Source organism: Helianthus annuus, chromosome 3 (assembly GCF_002127325.2).
Source record: "Helianthus annuus cultivar XRQ/B chromosome 3, HanXRQr2.0-SUNRISE, whole genome shotgun sequence".
NCBI lineage: Eukaryota > Viridiplantae > Streptophyta > Magnoliopsida > Asterales > Asteraceae > Helianthus > Helianthus annuus.
The window spans coordinates 42,865,175-42,884,535 of record NC_035435.2 but is presented as its reverse complement, the minus strand read 5'-3'; the positions used below and the strand labels follow the sequence as shown (position 1 = coordinate 42,884,535).

The 19,361-nt window shown below is 40.3% G+C and overlaps 1 long non-coding RNA gene across 1 annotated transcript; it reads left to right on the top strand.

Moving 5' to 3' along the window:
* Window positions 1-1,555: 1,555 nt before the first annotated feature.
* On the top strand, window positions 1,556-3,783 carry LOC110928173. The gene is made up of 3 exons (XR_002586185.2): window positions 1,556-1,700; window positions 2,668-2,727; window positions 3,630-3,783. It is a non-coding gene; the product is annotated as an uncharacterized LOC110928173 (long non-coding RNA).
* The last annotated feature ends 15,578 nt before the right edge of the window (window positions 3,784-19,361 follow it).

Sequence of the window (19,361 nt, the reverse complement as noted above, 5' to 3'; positions counted from 1 at the left end):
AGATGATGGTGTGAAAGGTGAAATATCTTGACAAGCCTGGGCTAATATAGGAGACCGTTTAATATTAATAATTAAATATTATTTTTGACCTTACTCCGTTTTTAATGAAACTTAGGTTAAAACGTAGATAAAAATATGCTCGTTCTAATGACATATTCGTCGTTTTATAAAACGTCATATTTTAAAAGTTATACAAGAAAAACGAGTTAAGCAGCTGAATTAATATATATAAGCAAGCAAGCTAGCAGGTCAAGCAGGTAGATAGGCACGTCAATTGAATCCACATCGCCTCAGAAATAATTTGAGGTGCCTGCTTGCTTCGTTTAAATAAGAGTCTCAGTAGTTTGTTTAAGTACCAGTTTCTTTAACAGGAATGCTCTAGTATAGAGAATCCTGAGTATACGATACCCCGTTGGGTGTTGTTAGTAGTCGTTTTTGGAGCGCGAGTAGGAGCAGGAGTAGGGAAACTCTACATCAACGTGCCGTAGATAGTTTTAAGGTATGCTCTCGTTTACGTCTATGTTAGTTATTTATTATTTAATTTTAGTAGTTAATAGGAGTATTATTATTATTAGTAGTAGTAGTAATGGTAGTATTATTTTAGGTACTAGTTGGTATAGATGTGGCGAGAGATAAGGCGGCAATTGATAAAAGAACGAAATTGATGTGGCGAGAGATAAGGCGGCAATTGATAAAAGAACGAAATTGAACTCAGAGTTGAAAAAGATACCAAATCTTAGTCTACAAGCACGACTTCGAGCGACATCTGTTATTGTTGGTTGTTGGTGACTCTGTGTAACACTCGAAATTTTCTTAAATCATTATAATATTTATTAAGGTTTAGTATAATTTAAGTTGGATGTTTAAAATAAGTTAAAATGAATTACTTTGATTTTTTTTTAAAACAAGTTAGTTAGTGTTCTACGCATTCATTATCACCAACCATGAATATGGTATATATTTTAAAATACAGTGAGTTATTTAAATTTTATAAAACAGTTATTTTTTTATAATCTTGCTAAAGCCATTTATGTGTGTAATATATATATATATATACATATATATATATGTGTGTGTGTGTATGTGTAGGTAACTAATAAGTCTACCTGGTTACAAAGAAATAAATATCATAATTTTGTCCTAAATCTTTGTGCAAGACTAAGTTAAAAAAAAAAAACATCTCAACTCTATTCTCTTTCTCAATATACGGACATACACACATACCAAACAATACACTATGTATGCACCATGCTTTAACATCATTTCTTTTTGAATCAAACTATTTGATAAACAAATGAGGAAAAGCAAAATCAATCGAGTAGGTGTGGATAGTATGAAACCTAAGATATATATGTTTTGACTTTTGTGAAAGTTTAGCACATGTGTAGGATAAATTAAATCATAAACCTATCACCTACCTACCATTTACCTTACTTCCTTTCTTTTCTTTTTCTTTGGGCAGAACCATCACAATCAAACTTTAATTTTGATTGTCATACACTCAATTACACATTACCCTATTATTATATTGAGAAGCACATGGTGTAGAACAACCCATTTCTGATTTCTTATAAAGAGACCAATATGATTTTATTATCAAACCACACTAAAATACACATACACCCAAAAGTCTAATCTAAGTTCAAGAGTTCAAGTTTGGAGTTTAGTGCTTTCAAAATCCATCTCTTTGCTTGAATCAAGTGAGTGTCTATAATTCAAAAGTTTATTTTTTTTCTCTTTATCTTCATATGTTACAGGATAGGATTATATGTAAATCTTCACCCATGTGGGTGGGTGTTTGTCTAAAGCATGAAAAATATGATGCTAACACAATATAAAACTTAGTTATCTTGAAATACTTTGTGGTATTTTATTGTTTCTTTTTTAAAGAGTTCAATGACTTAATGTTGGTGTTTATGTATTTTCATATATTCTTTTGCTTATATAATATAAAAACTAAGCCTAAATATAATTCATGTTTTATTCCATAAAGGCATAGGTATGTATACAAATGTTGATTTTTGAACTCTACGTAGTATCTTGAACTTCCATATATTTATGCATATGTATATGCATGAGATTTACTTTAAGGGTTACTATAATATTCTTCATGTTCATTTTATACATACAGATAGTCATACTTATGGTTTTTAAACTTTTCTTCAAGTATCAAAACCAAGATTTATATAAAGATTATGTAATAGATTTGGATATTATGTAATTATATTATTTAGTTGTAAAAATGTAGATTTATGACCCTAAAATGATTCAGGGGGAATTTACATATTTTATAAGTTTCATAAAATAGTAAAAAAAAAAAGAAAAAAATAAATAAATAAATAAATAATACTTATGTTAAGTGTCTTTAGTTATCCTACGTATGTATTTTCTCAAAACCTTACAAAATTATGTATAATAAATAAAGATCTAAATTTCTATGTTTATTATTCTAAAAAGCTATATGCAAAGACGACAAGGAAGGTTAAAAGCTATGTTTGTGCTTATATGATATTTTTAGTCACTAAATAATTTATGGTGAGTGTAACCCGGAAGCATATGTTAACAAAGTGTGTCAGACAATTTTAATTTGGGGTTGTCAGAAAATTTAAGGAAAGATCTTTTAATATGAATAAATTCTATAATATAATCTCGTAAATACGGGTTTAGGTTCGCATAAGTTTTGAGGACGACCCGATTTGTGGATTTTCTTTTGCTTGCTAAACTAAGGTACGGATCCTTTTCTTTTTCATCATAGTATAACCTACGGTACGAACACTTTGGTCTTACCCTCATATTATAAAACTGTATCCGATACTTTGTAGTACGGATTCCTATTTCTGACATCATAGTATTTTTATCATATCCGTCACTTTGCAGTACGGATTTTTGTGTGTTCCCGTTAACCGTTTGATATGTGATGTGTTATCTGAATCAGTATAGTATTGTTTGTAAGATTATTAGTGTGATGTAACATGCCATACCTTAGACTTGTACTCGTGGTCGCATGTTCCTATTAGTATTATTTTCAGTTGGTTGTAAGCTATTTGCATGGCCTTAGTTTGTACTCTGTCACCCGAGCGTCTGGCTTGCCGTTTGGGCGTCAACAGCATGGCACTTATCGTGACAATGCGTAATAAAAGTCACGGCGTCTCTAGCTTGTGCTTGTGTAGCACCTTGGCCCCTAGAGGCGTATAGATCGATCTTAGTTCCGAGTTTGAGTTTGTTGTGTGGAGATGGAATAATGGGTGAACGCCATACTCACCATCTCATAGGTGCATGGACTAGCTAGCTGTGTAGCAGTTTGTATTTGGCTCTGGGTGCTTCCTTATTACATGATTTATGGTTGTGACATTCAAGGTCACCTAATAAGTATATGCGTCTGATACGTTTGTGATATGATACGATCCGTCCGCTACTGTGCCAATTATACTTTAGACACATGTTTCTGGTTCGGTTAATCATCTACTTCAGTTTGATTTCTGTACCCGTATTGGATTCATTATTTCAATATCGTTTCGTGTTTCTTTCTTTTCGTCCATCCTTACTTGTACTATTGATTTCTCCGTTACTGAGCAATTCTTTGGCTCAGCCGTAGTTTCTTTGTTGTGTTTTTCTTGTCTTGTTTACAGGTAATCAGGGATAATATGGGGAATCAGTAATGAGAAATTAATGGATGTTCAAGAGTATTTAAAGACTCTTTATTTTGTTAAATCATGTACTTTTGAATGAACTTAAGACTTAGGGTATTTTGAGACGTGTATGTCACCTTGAATCCTATCTTATATTAAGTTGATGTATTTTGGTTATGATATTCGTAATAGTGACGCTCCGACCTGCCCCAGGTTGGGGTGTTACAGTTATGGTATCAGAGCCAAGGCTCTTTCCTGTAGAAAACTTAAACCTTAATAACAAAACACGTGAGGTAATGGGTAGACGACGGGTTAGGATTCCTCTTTGCCATTTTTCCGCTTAATGTAAAATCTCAATGCTCATCTAAAGGTCTTCTTTTCAGATGGCTCCTAAAAGACATGTGAATACTCGTCATAGTGGGACTAATACCTCAGATGACACTCCTCTCGAGGCTCTTGTTGCTAACGCCGTCTGTCACACCCCCAAAATCCACACGCGGAGTATCACCGCTTGGGAGCGTGACTGACCAGGATCAAGCCACCAATCATATTGAACATGTAATTAATATTAAGTAACATAAATGTGAACCATCCATTCAATACGATAGGTATTCAAAACATAACCATAGTTTCAAAGTGTAGCGGAAGCATAGTAAATAAACCAACAATAGTTAATAGTTTTAAATGTCATAATAGTTCAACGTAGAAACCACGATCCTTGCCCACAACGACCCGCTTCTCCAGTGCAAGCTCCAAGTACCTAACGATCTGCAAGGCATGTAACAGAATGATCAACAAACTAGTTGAGCGAGTTCACAGTAAGTAAATGCGTAACAGTAAGTAACGGGTGGCTCTACAGGGCCAATAGTAAGTTATACAGGTGGGGGCTTCCCATGTTATGTGACCACTAGACTATTCGTATTATCCCTGTTCTTCGTCTGAGAACAGTAGCGCGTATGGGGTGTGCGTAGGTTTTACGCACGTATCCTTCATAACCGAGGATAGAAGTAAGTAATGCGTACACGTAGGTTTTACGTGCGTGCCTGACATCCGAGGCAGTAATTGGCATGTGACCACGTAGGTGTTATCCCAACCTACGGAACCGTCCTGACATCCGAGGACCATGATAGGTGATAGTCTAGGAAAAGCATATATACGTTCTTAGTCAATGATAACCTTTAACCCATTCCCACGACCCGGGAATCCCATGCCTTAGTAGGAGTGTGAACTCACCTTGGTTTGCTCGGTATGCTAGGTTATGCACTCACAAGTAATTAATCACGTCCTATTGTATGCACGTATAACAAATCAGTTCATGTTCGCAATGATACGCATGCAATCTAATGTCACATAGTGCTTGATAGCCAATACCATGCATCAATCATGTATCACATAACAGTCAGTTTGCATATCGGCACAACACGTATCATTTCACATTTTATCATCAGCTAGTGTACACGAATACAAATGTTAACATTCATCACCAAGCATGGCATGCCAAATAAATCAAGCATACATTCCATCATTCAAAGTTTGTTTATAACCCCCCATTATCTTTCGACCCAACTGTTATCTTTCGACACAACAGTTATCTTTCGACATATTAGTTATCACAGTTATCTTTCGGACCAATTGCTATGTTTCGAACCAAATGTCATCTTTCGACCAAATGTCATCTTTCGGTCAACATAACTATGTTTCGGTCAATGCTATCCTTCGGTCAACACTACTATGGTTCGAAGGACAAGTATCTTTCGGTCACAACAACTATGTTTCGACTAACAAGTATCTTTCGGTCACAACTATGTTTCGAATAACTAATATCTTTCGATAAATATCAGTTACGTTTACTCAAAGTTTCCAAGTTTATCCGTGATTATCAATTAACACAAATTCAAGTATTCGGTTACCTCAGAATCGATCAAACAGGGAGTTTCATATTAAACCTCATGAACCCTAATTTAACCACATGAACAATAATAACACTTAATCATATTATGTTCCGGTTCCATGAACAATAAAAATTCCGAATTGCATAATATCACAGCCGATCCACAAAACATTATCATTAAACATCATCACAACAGATCCGATTAACATACACATCCGATTAACATCCATATCCGATTAACATACATATCCGATTAACATCCATATCCGATTAACATCCATATCCGATTAACATACATATCCGGTTAACATACAAACAACATATTGCAAGACAATTGATAAATCATGAAATCATATACACTCAAAGCATCATCTATTAACATAAACAACATCACACACTAACCGGAAAAATCTGGATTACGGAACGAGATCTTCGAACAGAGAATGGGTCTGCTATGCCGTCACACACACACAATGGAACTAGGGTTTTTGAAATAACTGTCGACTTACATGCATTCACGTATATAAAACGTATCACAGGAATGGGCCAAGCCCATTAGAAAGACTGGGCCGAAAGATGTCGAAGGATCCTATCTTTGTTCGAAGGATAGAGTCCTTGGTCGAAGGATATGTTTCGTGATCCTTCGAACCGAAAGTTGATCCTTCGAATCGAAGGTTATCTTTCGTGATCCTTCGATCTGTAAGTCATGTTTCGTGATCCTTCGAAGGTTGGACCTATCCTTCGAAGGATCTTTGTGTTTCACACTAACAAGTTCACACATTTGACAAGTTTCACAAATACAACCAAACAATCAAACCATAAATAACTTCATGGTAATCAATACATGATCGTGCAATAAATACGAAATAGAAATTTTGGAAATTTGAGTTGTCACATTATCCCCAACTTAAAAGAAATTTCGTCCCGAAATTTGGTACGCACTCACTGAGGAAGCTGGGTAAGTTACATCGTTCACTGGTTTTCCTGGGGTGTCACATCATCCCCCCGTTGATTTGGAATTTCGTCCCGAAATTCAGTAGTAGTAGCTTCAGCCTCAGAAGTGGATGCATTGGTTTCGAATAGCTGGGGGTACTTTTCTTTCATCTGGTCTTCGCGTTCCCAGGTATACTCTGGGCCACGCTGGGAGTTCCAACGAACTCGAACAAGAGGGATTCTCTTGTGTTTGAGGACCTTAACATCCCGGTCCGTGATTTCAACTGGTTCCTCGACGAACTGCAACCGCTCGTCGATAGTGAGTTCCTTAAAAGGAACTATAAGGGTCTCATCTGATAGGCATTTCTTCAGATTCGACACGTGAAATACATTGTGAACTCCACCGAGTTCAGCTGGTAGGTTTAATCTGTAGGCTACTTTGCCAATCTTTTCTAAGATTTCGAATGGTCCGACGTACCGCGGATTCAGTTTGCCTCGTTTACCAAATCGAACCACACCCTTCCAGGGTGAAACTTTCAATAAAACCCGGTCCCCGACCTCAAATTCCAATGGCTTTCTACGCTTGTCCGCGTAGGCTTTCTGACGGTCGCGTGCTGCCGCCATGCGTTGTCGTATCTGCGCAATCTTTTCTGTGGCGTCCACTACAATCTCTGGACCCGTAATTTGACTATCCCCCACCTCTGCCCAACAGAGAGGTGACCGGCATTTACGTCCGTACAATGCCTCGAATGGAGCGGCTTGAATGCTGGTAAAACTCCACTAAAGGGAGGTGCTTTTCCCAGCCGTTGCCGAAATCGATGACACACGCTCGAAGCATGTCTTCTAGAGTTTGGATAGTTCGCTCAGACTGCCCATCCGTCTGAGGATGATATGCTGTGCTCATGTCTAATCGTGAGCCGAAGGATTTGTGCATCGCTTGCCAAAGCTCTGACGTGAATCGTGCATCGCGATCCGAAATAATAGAGGTGGGCACTCCGTGCCTCGAAACAACTTCTTTAAGATAGACGTCTGCGAGAGTGGAGAACTTGTCCGTTTCCTTGATCGGCAGGAAGTGTGCAGACTTGGTGAGTCGATCAACTATGACCCATATTGTATCGTTCCCACGCTGAGATCTAGGTAGACCTGTAACAAAATCCATGGAAATTTCTTCCCATTTCCATTGCGGTATCTTAGGCTGCTAAAGTAGACCAGCTGGTTTCTGATATTCAACCTTGACTCTCGCACAGGTTAAGCATTTTCCAACGTACGTAGCGATGTGAGCCTTCATACTAGGCCACCAATAAGTAGTGCTGATGTCGTGGTACATTTTATCCGACCCTGGATGTACCGAATAGCGAGACTTGTGAGCTTCATCCATTACAAGTTCGCGTAAACCGCCATAAAGTGGGACCCAAATACGCCCCGTTACATAGTAGGCGCCGTCTTCCTTTTGTTCCATGCGTTGCCTTGAGCCGCGTAAGGCTTCAGCTTTGACGTTTTCGGGTTTCAGTGCTTCTAACTGAGCAGCTCGTATCTGTGCAGGAAGACTGGACTGAATAGTAAGCTGTAGCGCTCGCACGCGCTTAGGTAGAGTGTCTTTCCGACTGAGGGCATCAGCCACAACATTGGCCTTGCCTGGATGATACTTGATGGCGCATTCATAGTCGTTTAGAAGTTCAACCCATCTCCGTTGACGCATATTCAAATCCTTTTGCTTAAGAATATGCTCGAGACTCCTGTGATCGGTGTAAATCGTGCACTTGGTACCGTACAGGTAGTGTCGCCATATCTTAAGCGCGAAAACAACAGCTCCCAGCTCTAAATCGTGCGTCGTGTAGTTCCGTTCATGAACCTTGAGTTGCCGCGAAGCGTAGGCAATAACTTTATCCCGCTGCATCAATACACAACCAAGCCCCTGTATCGATGCGTCACAATAAACCACGAAGTCATCCGTGCCCTCTGGCAATGAGAGAATAGGTGCGCTGCAAAGCCTATCCTTTAAGTACTGAAAAGCGGTCTCTTGCGTATTACCCCATCTGTAAACGACACCTTTCTGTGTTAGCATAGTAAGTGGTTGCGCGATCTTTGAGAAGTCTTTAATAAATCGCCTGTAGTAACCCGCCAAACCCAAGAATTGGCGTATTTCTGTCGGTGTACGTGGTGCTGGCCAGTTTCTGATCGAATCAACCTTGGATGGATCGACATGAATCCCCTCCTTGTTCACCACATGGCCTAAGAAGTGGACTTCACGAAGCCAGAAGTCGCATTTTGAAAACTTTGCGTACAATTGCTCCTTTCGAAGAAGTTCCAAGATAAGACGTAGGTGTCGCTCGTGCTCTTCCTGACTCTTGGAGTAAATCAGGATGTCGTCGATGAAAACAATGACGAACTTGTCGAGATAGGGTTTGCACACCCTGTTCATAAGATCCATGAAGACTGCAGGCGCGTTCGTAAGCCCGAATGGCATGACAAGAAACTCGTAATGACCGTAGCGAGTTCTGAAAGCGGTTTTGGAGACGTCCTCATCCCGGACTCTCAGCTGATGATACCCTGACCTTAAATCAATCTTGGAATAGTAACACGACCCTTGCAACTGGTCGAATAGGTCATCTATGCGCGGAAGAGGATAACGGTTCTTCACCGTCACCTTATTGAGTTCGCGGTAGTCGATGCACATCCTGAACGTACCGTCTTTCTTCTTCACAAATAACACTGGAGCTCCCCAAGGCGAAGAGCTTGGACGAATAAAGCCCTTTTCCAAGAGCTCTTGTAGCTGCTTCGACAGTTCTTCCAGTTCGGTTGGAGCTAAACGATACGGTGCGCGGGCTATTGGTGCTGCTCCAGGAGCTAACTCAATCTGAAACTCGACTTGACGATGAGGAGGTAAACCAGGTAAATCTTCAGGAAACACTTGAGGAAAATCACGCACAACTGGTATATCCTCCAGCTTCTTTTCCTTTGCTGATGCGTCAGTGACAAGTGCCAGAATGGCAGTATGTCCCTTTCGTAAACATTTCTGCGCCTTTAAGAAAGAGATGATGCCAACCACAGCACCACTCTTGTCACCTTGTACTTCGAGAGGTTCTTGACTAGAGCGAGGAATACGAATAACTTTTTCTTTGCATAAGATCTCCGCGTGATGTTGGGATAACCAATCCATACCGATGACGACGTCGAAACTACCCAAAACTATGGGTATGAGATCAATCGAGAAAGTCTGACCCGCTAGAACAATACTACAACCCTTGACTACCTGTGCGGCTTCTACACTTTTACCATTGGCTAGTTCTACGACGTGTTTGGTGTCTAGGGGTGTTGGTGTACGTTTTAATAATTTACTCATTTTCAATGACATATAGCTTGTATCAGCACCCGAATCAAATAAGACAGTAACATAAATATCGTCGAGAAGAAACTTACCCATAACCACATTGGGATCATTCACTGCGTCACCCCGACCTAGCACAAAAGCACGACCCCGAGCTTCGTTGCCATTGTTGTTGTTGTTTCCCCCGTTATTGTTGTTATTGTTCCCGTTGCCCTGATTGTTGTTGTTGTTCTGGTTCCTGTTTAGCTGAGGGCAGTGTCTCTTGATGTGACCTTCAGCACCACAATTATAGCACCCCTTGTTGCCCTGTTGCTGATTCTGCTGTGCCGGTGGCTGCTGCTGATCCTGATTCGCAGGACGAGGGCTTCTACAGTCTTTGGCCTCGTGACCCATCTTGAGGCATCTTTGACAACGGCCCTTGTTACACTGGCCGTTGTGGTGCCTGTTGCAGTTGTTACACTTTGGAAGGTTTCCTCGGTATCCACCCTGCCTGTGGCTACCTGACGACTGCTGGTTAGGGCTTTGATAGTTGCCAGTCTTTCGCTGCTGATTCTGGGACTGAACCGAAATTGATGCTTTGCTTGAATCCCCCTCCCATTTCCTCTTGTTGTCACTGAGGGTAACGGGAGTAGCTGAAGGAGTGACTGTAGCAGTAGCGCTGACGCGCTTAGGCAGTTTATTCTGATCCACTGCCTGATCGGTGATGCGATGAGCGAGACGCTGGATTTCCTGGATGTTGTTGAGGTTAGCCGAGGTAACGTGGCTCTGTATTTCTGGTGCCAAACCTTTGAGATACAACTCAATACGCTTGTATGGAGGGTCCACCATAGTTGGACATAACACAGCCAACTCATTCGATCTCTTGGTGTAAGCTTCGATTTCCGAACCAACCATTTTCAAGTTATACAACTCGTCCTCCAACTTGTGAATGTCTTCTCTAGTGCAGTATTCCCTCTTGATCAGTTCTTTGAAATCATTCCAGGGTGTGGCGTTAGCAGCTGCCAACCCTAAGATCTGCACTTGTGCGTTCCACCAAGTGAGCGCAATCCCTTCAAGTGTGCCAGTGGCGAACTTCACCCTGCGAGCCTCAGGGCATTCACACATTTCGAAAACCGACTCGAGCTTTTCAAACCAGTGGAGGAGTCCAACTGCTCCCTCCGTGCCACTGAACGAGCTAGGACGACAATCCATGAAATTCTTGAAGGTGCACCCAGGTTGTTGCTGAGCGGGTTGACCTATTGTGTACGAATAGGGCAAAGTTAAGTACGAGAATTAATGTAGGATCTAAAGATCCTAGTGTCTATACTGCAGGGTATACTACCTGCTTGGGCGGCTGCAACTGCCGCAGCAACGAGAGCCTCTAGCTGGGCTTGAGTCATGTTAATTCGTGCGGCCATTGATCTTCACATCAAAGGCAACATAAGTGAGAAAGGTTCGCGAATAGTGCGATGACAGAAGAGTGTAAGCACATAAGTATTCTCATGCAATGACAAGTTGTGAGCAAGGTAATGTAAGCATACTACGAGCAAAGTTCTATGCAAATTCTAGCATGTAGGCAATAAACATAAACCTTAGTACCTAGGAAGTTGAGTCTTGCACGTGGAGCGAAGCGTCGTTGTGGATCGTTGAGAGCACTGTTCTGGTTATAGTCTGGTTTTAATAAAAACGTTTTTCCATATTAAAACCAAGTTCTCTATAACCAATGGCTCTGATACCAATCTGTCACACCCCCAAAATCCACACGCGGAGTATCACCGCTTGGGAGCGTGACTGACCAGGATCAAGCCACCAATCATATTGAACATGTAATTAATATTAAGTAACATAAATGTGAACCATCCATTCAATACGATAGGTATTCAAAACATAACCATAGTTTCAAAGTGTAGCGGAAGCATAGTAAATAAACCAACAATAGTTAATAGTTTTAAATGTCATAATAGTTCAACGTAGAAACCACGATCCTTGCCCACAACGACCCGCTTCTCCAGTGCAAGCTCCAAGTACCTAACGATCTGCAAGGCATGTAACAGAATGATCAACAAACTAGTTGAGCGAGTTCACAGTAAGTAAATGCGTAACAGTAAGTAACGGGTGGCTCTACAGGGCCAATAGTAAGTTATACAGGTGGGGGCTTCCCATGTTATGTGACCACTAGACTATTCGTATTATCCCTGTTCTTCGTCTGAGAACAGTAGCGCGTATGGGGTGTGCGTAGGTTTTACGCACGTATCCTTCATAACCGAGGATAGAAGTAAGTAATGCGTACACGTAGGTTTTACGTGCGTGCCTGACATCCGAGGCAGTAATTGGCATGTGACCACGTAGGTGTTATCCCAACCTACGGAACCGTCCTGACATCCGAGGACCATGATAGGTGATAGTCTAGGAAAAGCATATATACGTTCTTAGTCAATGATAACCTTTAACCCATTCCCACGACCCGGGAATCCCATGCCTTAGTAGGAGTGTGAACTCACCTTGGTTTGCTCGGTATGCTAGGTTATGCACTCACAAGTAATTAATCACGTCCTATTGTATGCACGTATAACAAATCAGTTCATGTTCGCAATGATACGCATGCAATCTAATGTCACATAGTGCTTGATAGCCAATACCATGCATCAATCATGTATCACATAACAGTCAGTTTGCATATCGGCACAACACGTATCATTTCACATTTTATCATCAGCTAGTGTACACGAATACAAATGTTAACATTCATCACCAAGCATGGCATGCCAAATAAATCAAGCATACATTCCATCATTCAAAGTTTGTTTATAACCCCCCATTATCTTTCGACCCAACTGTTATCTTTCGACACAACAGTTATCTTTCGACATATTAGTTATCACAGTTATCTTTCGGACCAATTGCTATGTTTCGAACCAAATGTCATCTTTCGACCAAATGTCATCTTTCGGTCAACATAACTATGTTTCGGTCAATGCTATCCTTCGGTCAACACTACTATGGTTCGAAGGACAAGTATCTTTCGGTCACAACAACTATGTTTCGACTAACAAGTATCTTTCGGTCACAACTATGTTTCGAATAACTAATATCTTTCGATAAATATCAGTTACGTTTACTCAAAGTTTCCAAGTTTATCCGTGATTATCAATTAACACAAATTCAAGTATTCGGTTACCTCAGAATCGATCAAACAGGGAGTTTCATATTAAACCTCATGAACCCTAATTTAACCACATGAACAATAATAACACTTAATCATATTATGTTCCGGTTCCATGAACAATAAAAATTCCGAATTGCATAATATCACAGCCGATCCACAAAACATTATCATTAAACATCATCACAACAGATCCGATTAACATACACATCCGATTAACATCCATATCCGATTAACATACATATCCGATTAACATCCATATCCGATTAACATCCATATCCGATTAACATACATATCCGGTTAACATACAAACAACATATTGCAAGACAATTGATAAATCATGAAATCATATACACTCAAAGCATCATCTATTAACATAAACAACATCACACACTAACCGGAAAAATCTGGATTACGGAACGAGATCTTCGAACAGAGAATGGGTCTGCTATGCCGTCACACACACACAATGGAACTAGGGTTTTTGAAATAACTGTCGACTTACATGCATTCACGTATATAAAACGTATCACAGGAATGGGCCAAGCCCATTAGAAAGACTGGGCCGAAAGATGTCGAAGGATCCTATCTTTGTTCGAAGGATAGAGTCCTTGGTCGAAGGATATGTTTCGTGATCCTTCGAACCGAAAGTTGATCCTTCGAATCGAAGGTTATCTTTCGTGATCCTTCGATCTGTAAGTCATGTTTCGTGATCCTTCGAAGGTTGGACCTATCCTTCGAAGGATCTTTGTGTTTCACACTAACAAGTTCACACATTTGACAAGTTTCACAAATACAACCAAACAATCAAACCATAAATAACTTCATGGTAATCAATACATGATCGTGCAATAAATACGAAATAGAAATTTTGGAAATTTGAGTTGTCACACCGTCAATACAGCTATTGCGGGTTTAGTTCCTAACTTATTACAGCTGTTACAACAAATGAATCATGGTGGTAACCATAATGGACCACCACCAGGAGGTAACCACAACGGACCACCACCAGGAGGTAACCATAACGGACCACCACCAGGAGGTAACCACGACAGGCCACCTCTCGGAAATAATGTTAACCCTCCTGTTAGCATCCATCAATGGCTTGCACACTTCCAAAAATAAAAGCCAAAATCATTTAGTACTGCTACTACACCAGTTGGGGCGGAAAACTGGATCGCTCATATCGAGAAATTGTTTGAAGTGTTGGGCGTTGGTGATGTGTTCAAAGTCAGGCTTGCTACTTATAAATTGGAGGACGATGCTCATAGGTGGTGGAAGATTTTGAAAATTTCTCATGGAGGAGATAATTACGCAGCTACACTGTCATGGGATGAGTTTCGCTCATTGTTTTATCAGCAGTATTTCACTGATGCTGATCGTAGTGAATATCTGAGAGAGTATTCATCTATGATGCAGAGAAATGATGAGCCTATCATGGAATTTAAGAACCGTTTTTGTCGCTTGGTTAGTTTTCTAGGCCCCGCCGCTGGCACGATAGAGCAGCAGACAAACACTTTCAAGTGGGCTATATGTGACCGGGATAGGAAGTTTATCCTAAATCTTTATTTCAATGACATTAATGAGATTGTTGACGCGGTTAAGAACTTGGATAACGATAAGAAGCATCGTCAGAAGGCGTTTGATGATAACCGCAAACGCCCAAGGGAAAATAATCAGGATCACTCTTCTTTTCGCGCTGGAAACGATCAGTCCTTGGCACCCTGAGACCGTAAACATCGTTTTGATAAGAATTTCAACAATCAGTCACGAAATGGGGGGAATCGAAATCAAAATCATAAGCCTGCACAGAATCAGGCCCCCATTAGAGCACAACCACTGAATCAACAAAACCCACAACCAAATCGTGATCCTCCTTGCGCCACTTGCGGGAAACCTCACAAAGGTATTTGCCGCCTAGCTGAAGGCCTTTGTTTCAAATGTGGAGATGCAGGACACATGATTAAAGCTTGCCCTCAGCTTGCCCCTAAATCCAATACCGGGGGTAATGCTAGACCTGTTGTGGGAGGACGTGTGTTCGCGCTGACAGCTGATGAGACAGCAAATGCCCCAGGTATGGTTTCCGGTTATTTACGCATTGGTGAACATGATATCTATGCCTTGTTTGATACTGGTGCGATGCATTCTGTGGTATCTCTCTTGTTTGCTAAGCACTTGATGATTATTTCTACTACTTTAGAGTATCCTTTAGTGATATCTACTCCCTTAAGAAATTCTACTATCATCTCTCATGTTTATCGAGATTGTCCGATCCAAATCGCGTCCATTATTCGTCCCGCAAATTTGTATCCCATTCAGATGAATGACTTCGATGTTATTCTTAGCATGGACTGGCTCTCTCGGCATAGCGTCTCGATTGAATGTCAGACTCGCCGCATTCTTTTTGGAAATCCTCAACGTCCGGAATTCATTTATCAAGGGACTCAACCTCGTAAGCCATTGAAAATAATCTCTGCATTTAAGGCCCAAAAGTTTCTTTCACACGGGTGTGTAGCTTTCCTGGCTTCGATAAAAGCTACGTCGTCAAATGAGCCCAACATCTCTGATTATCCAATTGTCCGTGAGTTTTCGGATGTATTTCCTGAAGAGCTGCCTGGACTCCCATCAGATCGCGAAGTAGAGTTCACTATTGATCTGATTCCTGGTGCCGAGCCAATTTCTAAAGCACCGTACCGCATGGCGCCTTTAGAGCTCAAGGAGCTCAAAGAGCAGTTGCAAGAGTTGTTGGAACTTGGTTTTATTAGACCAAGTGTCTCGCCTTGGGGCGCAACGGTCTTGTTCGTGAAAAAGAAGGATGGTTCTATGAGACTTTGCATTGACTATCGAGAGTTGAACAAAATCACTATTCGGAATCGATATCCGCTACCTCGCATCGATGATCTGTTTGATCAACTTCAGGGTGCTAAATGTTTTTCTAAGATCGATCTAAGGTTTGGGTATCACCAGCTGAAGATCAAAGATTCAGACATTCCTAAATCAGCTTTCCGCACTCGGTATGGTCATTATGAGTTTTTGGTTATGCCATTCGGGTTAACCAATGCTCCAGCTGTTTTCATGGACCTAATGAATCGAGTCTTTCACGAGTTTCTCGATAAATTCGTCATAGTCTTCATCGACGATATTTTGGTCTATTCTAAGAGCAAGGAAGAACATGAGTACCATCTTCGTACCGTACTTGAAATTTTGCGACAAAAGAAGCTTTATGCAAAATTTTCGAAGTGCGAGTTCTAGTTAGACCAAGTAGCTTTCCTTGGTCATGTGGTTTCCGCTGAAGGTATTTCAATGGATCCTGCTAAGGTGGAAGCAATCACTAAATGGCCTACACCTACCTCAGTCACCGAGGTTCGCAGTTTTCTTGGCCTCGCCGGATATTATCGCAGATTTGTGGAAGGATTTTCAACCATCGCCTTACCTCTAACCCAACTTCTAAGAAAAGGGGTTAAGTACGCTTGGAACAATGATAGAGAGAAAAGTTTTCAGGAGTTGAAGAAAAGGTTAGTGTCTGCCCCGATTCTCACACTTCCATCAGGTACAGGTGGATATCAGATTTATAGCGATGCTTCAAAGAAGGGACTCGGATGTGTTTTGATGCAACACAATAAGGTCATTGCTTATGCCTCACGCCAGTTGAAGCCGTATGAGGTTAATTATCCGACGCATGACCTTGAGCTTGCCGCCGTTATTTTTGCTCTAAAGATTTGGCGACATTATTTTTACGGAGAGACTTGTGATATTTTCACTGATCATAAGAGCTTGAAGTACATCTTTACACAAAAGGAGTTGAACATGAGACAACGACGTTGGTTAGAGCTTTTAAAAGATTATGATGCCAATATCTAGTATCACCCGGGAAAGGCCAATGTTGTGGCCGATGCTCTAAGCAGAAAGAATTCTGGAACAATTTCATCTCTCCAATTACAACCTAATATTCTAACTGATTTTGAAAAGCTAGGTATTGGTATCCATCTTGGTAACGCTAACGGTTATCTAGCCAGATTTCGAATTGAGCCTGACTTCATCTCGCGTATCAAGGGTGCTCAACAAGATGACGGAGAACTCTGGGCTATCATACAAAACTTGGAGGTTGGTAAGCAGTCAGAATTTCGCATTGACGAAAATGGAGTAGTTTGGTGTGGAAAACGGTTATGTGTTCCTAATGATTCCACCCTACGTGAATCATTGTTAGCTGAAGCTCATAGTTCACCATTCTCTATCCACCCTGGATCTACAAAGATGTATCGAGATCTTCGTCAGCACTTTTGGTGGAACGCTATGAAAGAAGATGTAGCCAGATATGTTAGCAGATGTCTTACTTGTCAACAAGTGAAGGCAGAACATCAGAGAGCCGGTGGTTTGCTTCAACCACTAGATATTCCGATATGGAAGTGGGATGACATTTCAATAGATTTTGTAACTGGTTTACCGAGGACGTTCAAGAAGAATGACACTATCTGGGTTGTAGTCGACCGGTTGTCAAAGTCAGCTCACTTTCTTCCGATTCAGCAGGGATTCTCAGTCAGTAGATTATCTGAAGTCTTTACTCAAGAAATCATTAGATTTCATGGTACCCCAGTCTCTATCGTGTCTGATCGAGACCCGCGGTTCACTTCACGCTTTTGGAAGGGATTGCAAGCCGCTTGGGGCACCAAATTGAGATTCAGCACGGCATTTCATCCTCAGACAGACGGTCAGTCAGAGCGTACTATTCAGACACTTGAGGATATGCTTCGAGCTTGTGCTCTGGAGTGGACAGGAAATTGGGATGAATATCTTTGTCTTGTCGAGTTTGCCTACAATAATAGTTGGCAAGCTAGCATTGGTATGGCACCGTTCAAACTTCTTTACGGACGGAAGTGTAGAGCACCTATCTGTTGGGAGGAAGTTGGTGAAAAAATCATTGAAGGACCTGAACTAGTGCAAATTACCAATGAGAAAGTTGCTATCGCTAGGGAGAAGTTGAAGGAAGCGCAGAGTCGACAGAAAAGCTATGCAGACCGACATCGTCGAGCTTTGGAATTTAATGTTGGTGAGCGTGTTTTCTTACGAGTTTCGCCTTGCAAAGGCGTTCGTCGTTTTGGAATCAAGGGAAAGCTTAGCCCTAGATTCATCGGTCCATTCGAGATTCTTGAAAGAGTCGGTGAAGTTTCTTACCGTTTGGCATTGCCACCTCAACTATCTCACGTGCATAATGTCTTTCATATATCCCTCCTTAGGGGATATAATTACCATCCGTTACACGTTGTGAATTATCCGTATCATCTTATTCATCTTATTCATGAGGATTTATCTTTTGAGGAGGAACCCGAAGCTATTATCGACCGCCAAGAACGACTTATGCGTAAGAAGACTATTCCTTTTGTTAAAGTTCTTTGGAAGAACCATTCTGAACGTGAAGCTACATGGGAATTAGAAGACACGATCCGCTCTCATTATCCAAATTTGTTTTTGCCTTAGTATCCTAAACTTTAATGTGTTGTGATCTTGTACGATCTTGGAATTGTTTCAGTCTCCGTTTACCTACCCTTTTTGTAACTCAGTGTTTTCGCTAATGTGTAATGTTTCGCTTATGCTTAAATGTGATCTAAATTGTGTCCGTATCAGTTATTAGCACTTTGCAATTTCGTGGACGAAATTTTTTTAGAGGGGAAGAATTGTAACACTCGAAATTTTCTTAAATCGTTATAATATTTATTAAGGTTTAGTATAATTTAAGTTGGATGTTTAAAATAAGTTAAAATGAATTACTTTGATTTTTTTTTTAGAACAAGTTAGTTAGTGTTCTACGCATTCATTATCACCAACCATGAATATGGTATATATTTTAAAATACAGTGAGTTATTTAAATTTTATAAAATAGTTATTTTTTTATAATCTTGCTAAAGCACTTTATGTGTGTAATATATATATATATATATATATATATATATATATATATATATGTATGTGTATGTGTAGGTAACTAGTAAGTCTACCTGGTTACAAAGAAATAAATATCATAATTTTGTCCTAAATCTTTGTGCAAGACTAAGTTAAAAAAAAACATCTCAACTCTATTCTCTTTCTCAATATACGGACATACACACATACCAAACAATACACTATGTATGCACCATGCTTTAACATCATTTCTTTTTGAATCAAACTATTTGATAAACAAATGAGGAAAAGCAAAATCAATCCAGTAGGTGTTGATAGTATGAAACCTAAGATATATATGTTTTGACTTTTGTGAAAGTTTATCACATGTGTAGGATAAATAAAATCATAAACCTATCACCTACCTACCATTTACCTTACTTCCTTTCTTTTCTTTTTCTTTGGACAGAACCATCACAATCAAACTTTAATTTTGATTGTCATACACTCAATTACACATTACCCTATTATTATATTGAGAAGCACATGGTGTAGAACAA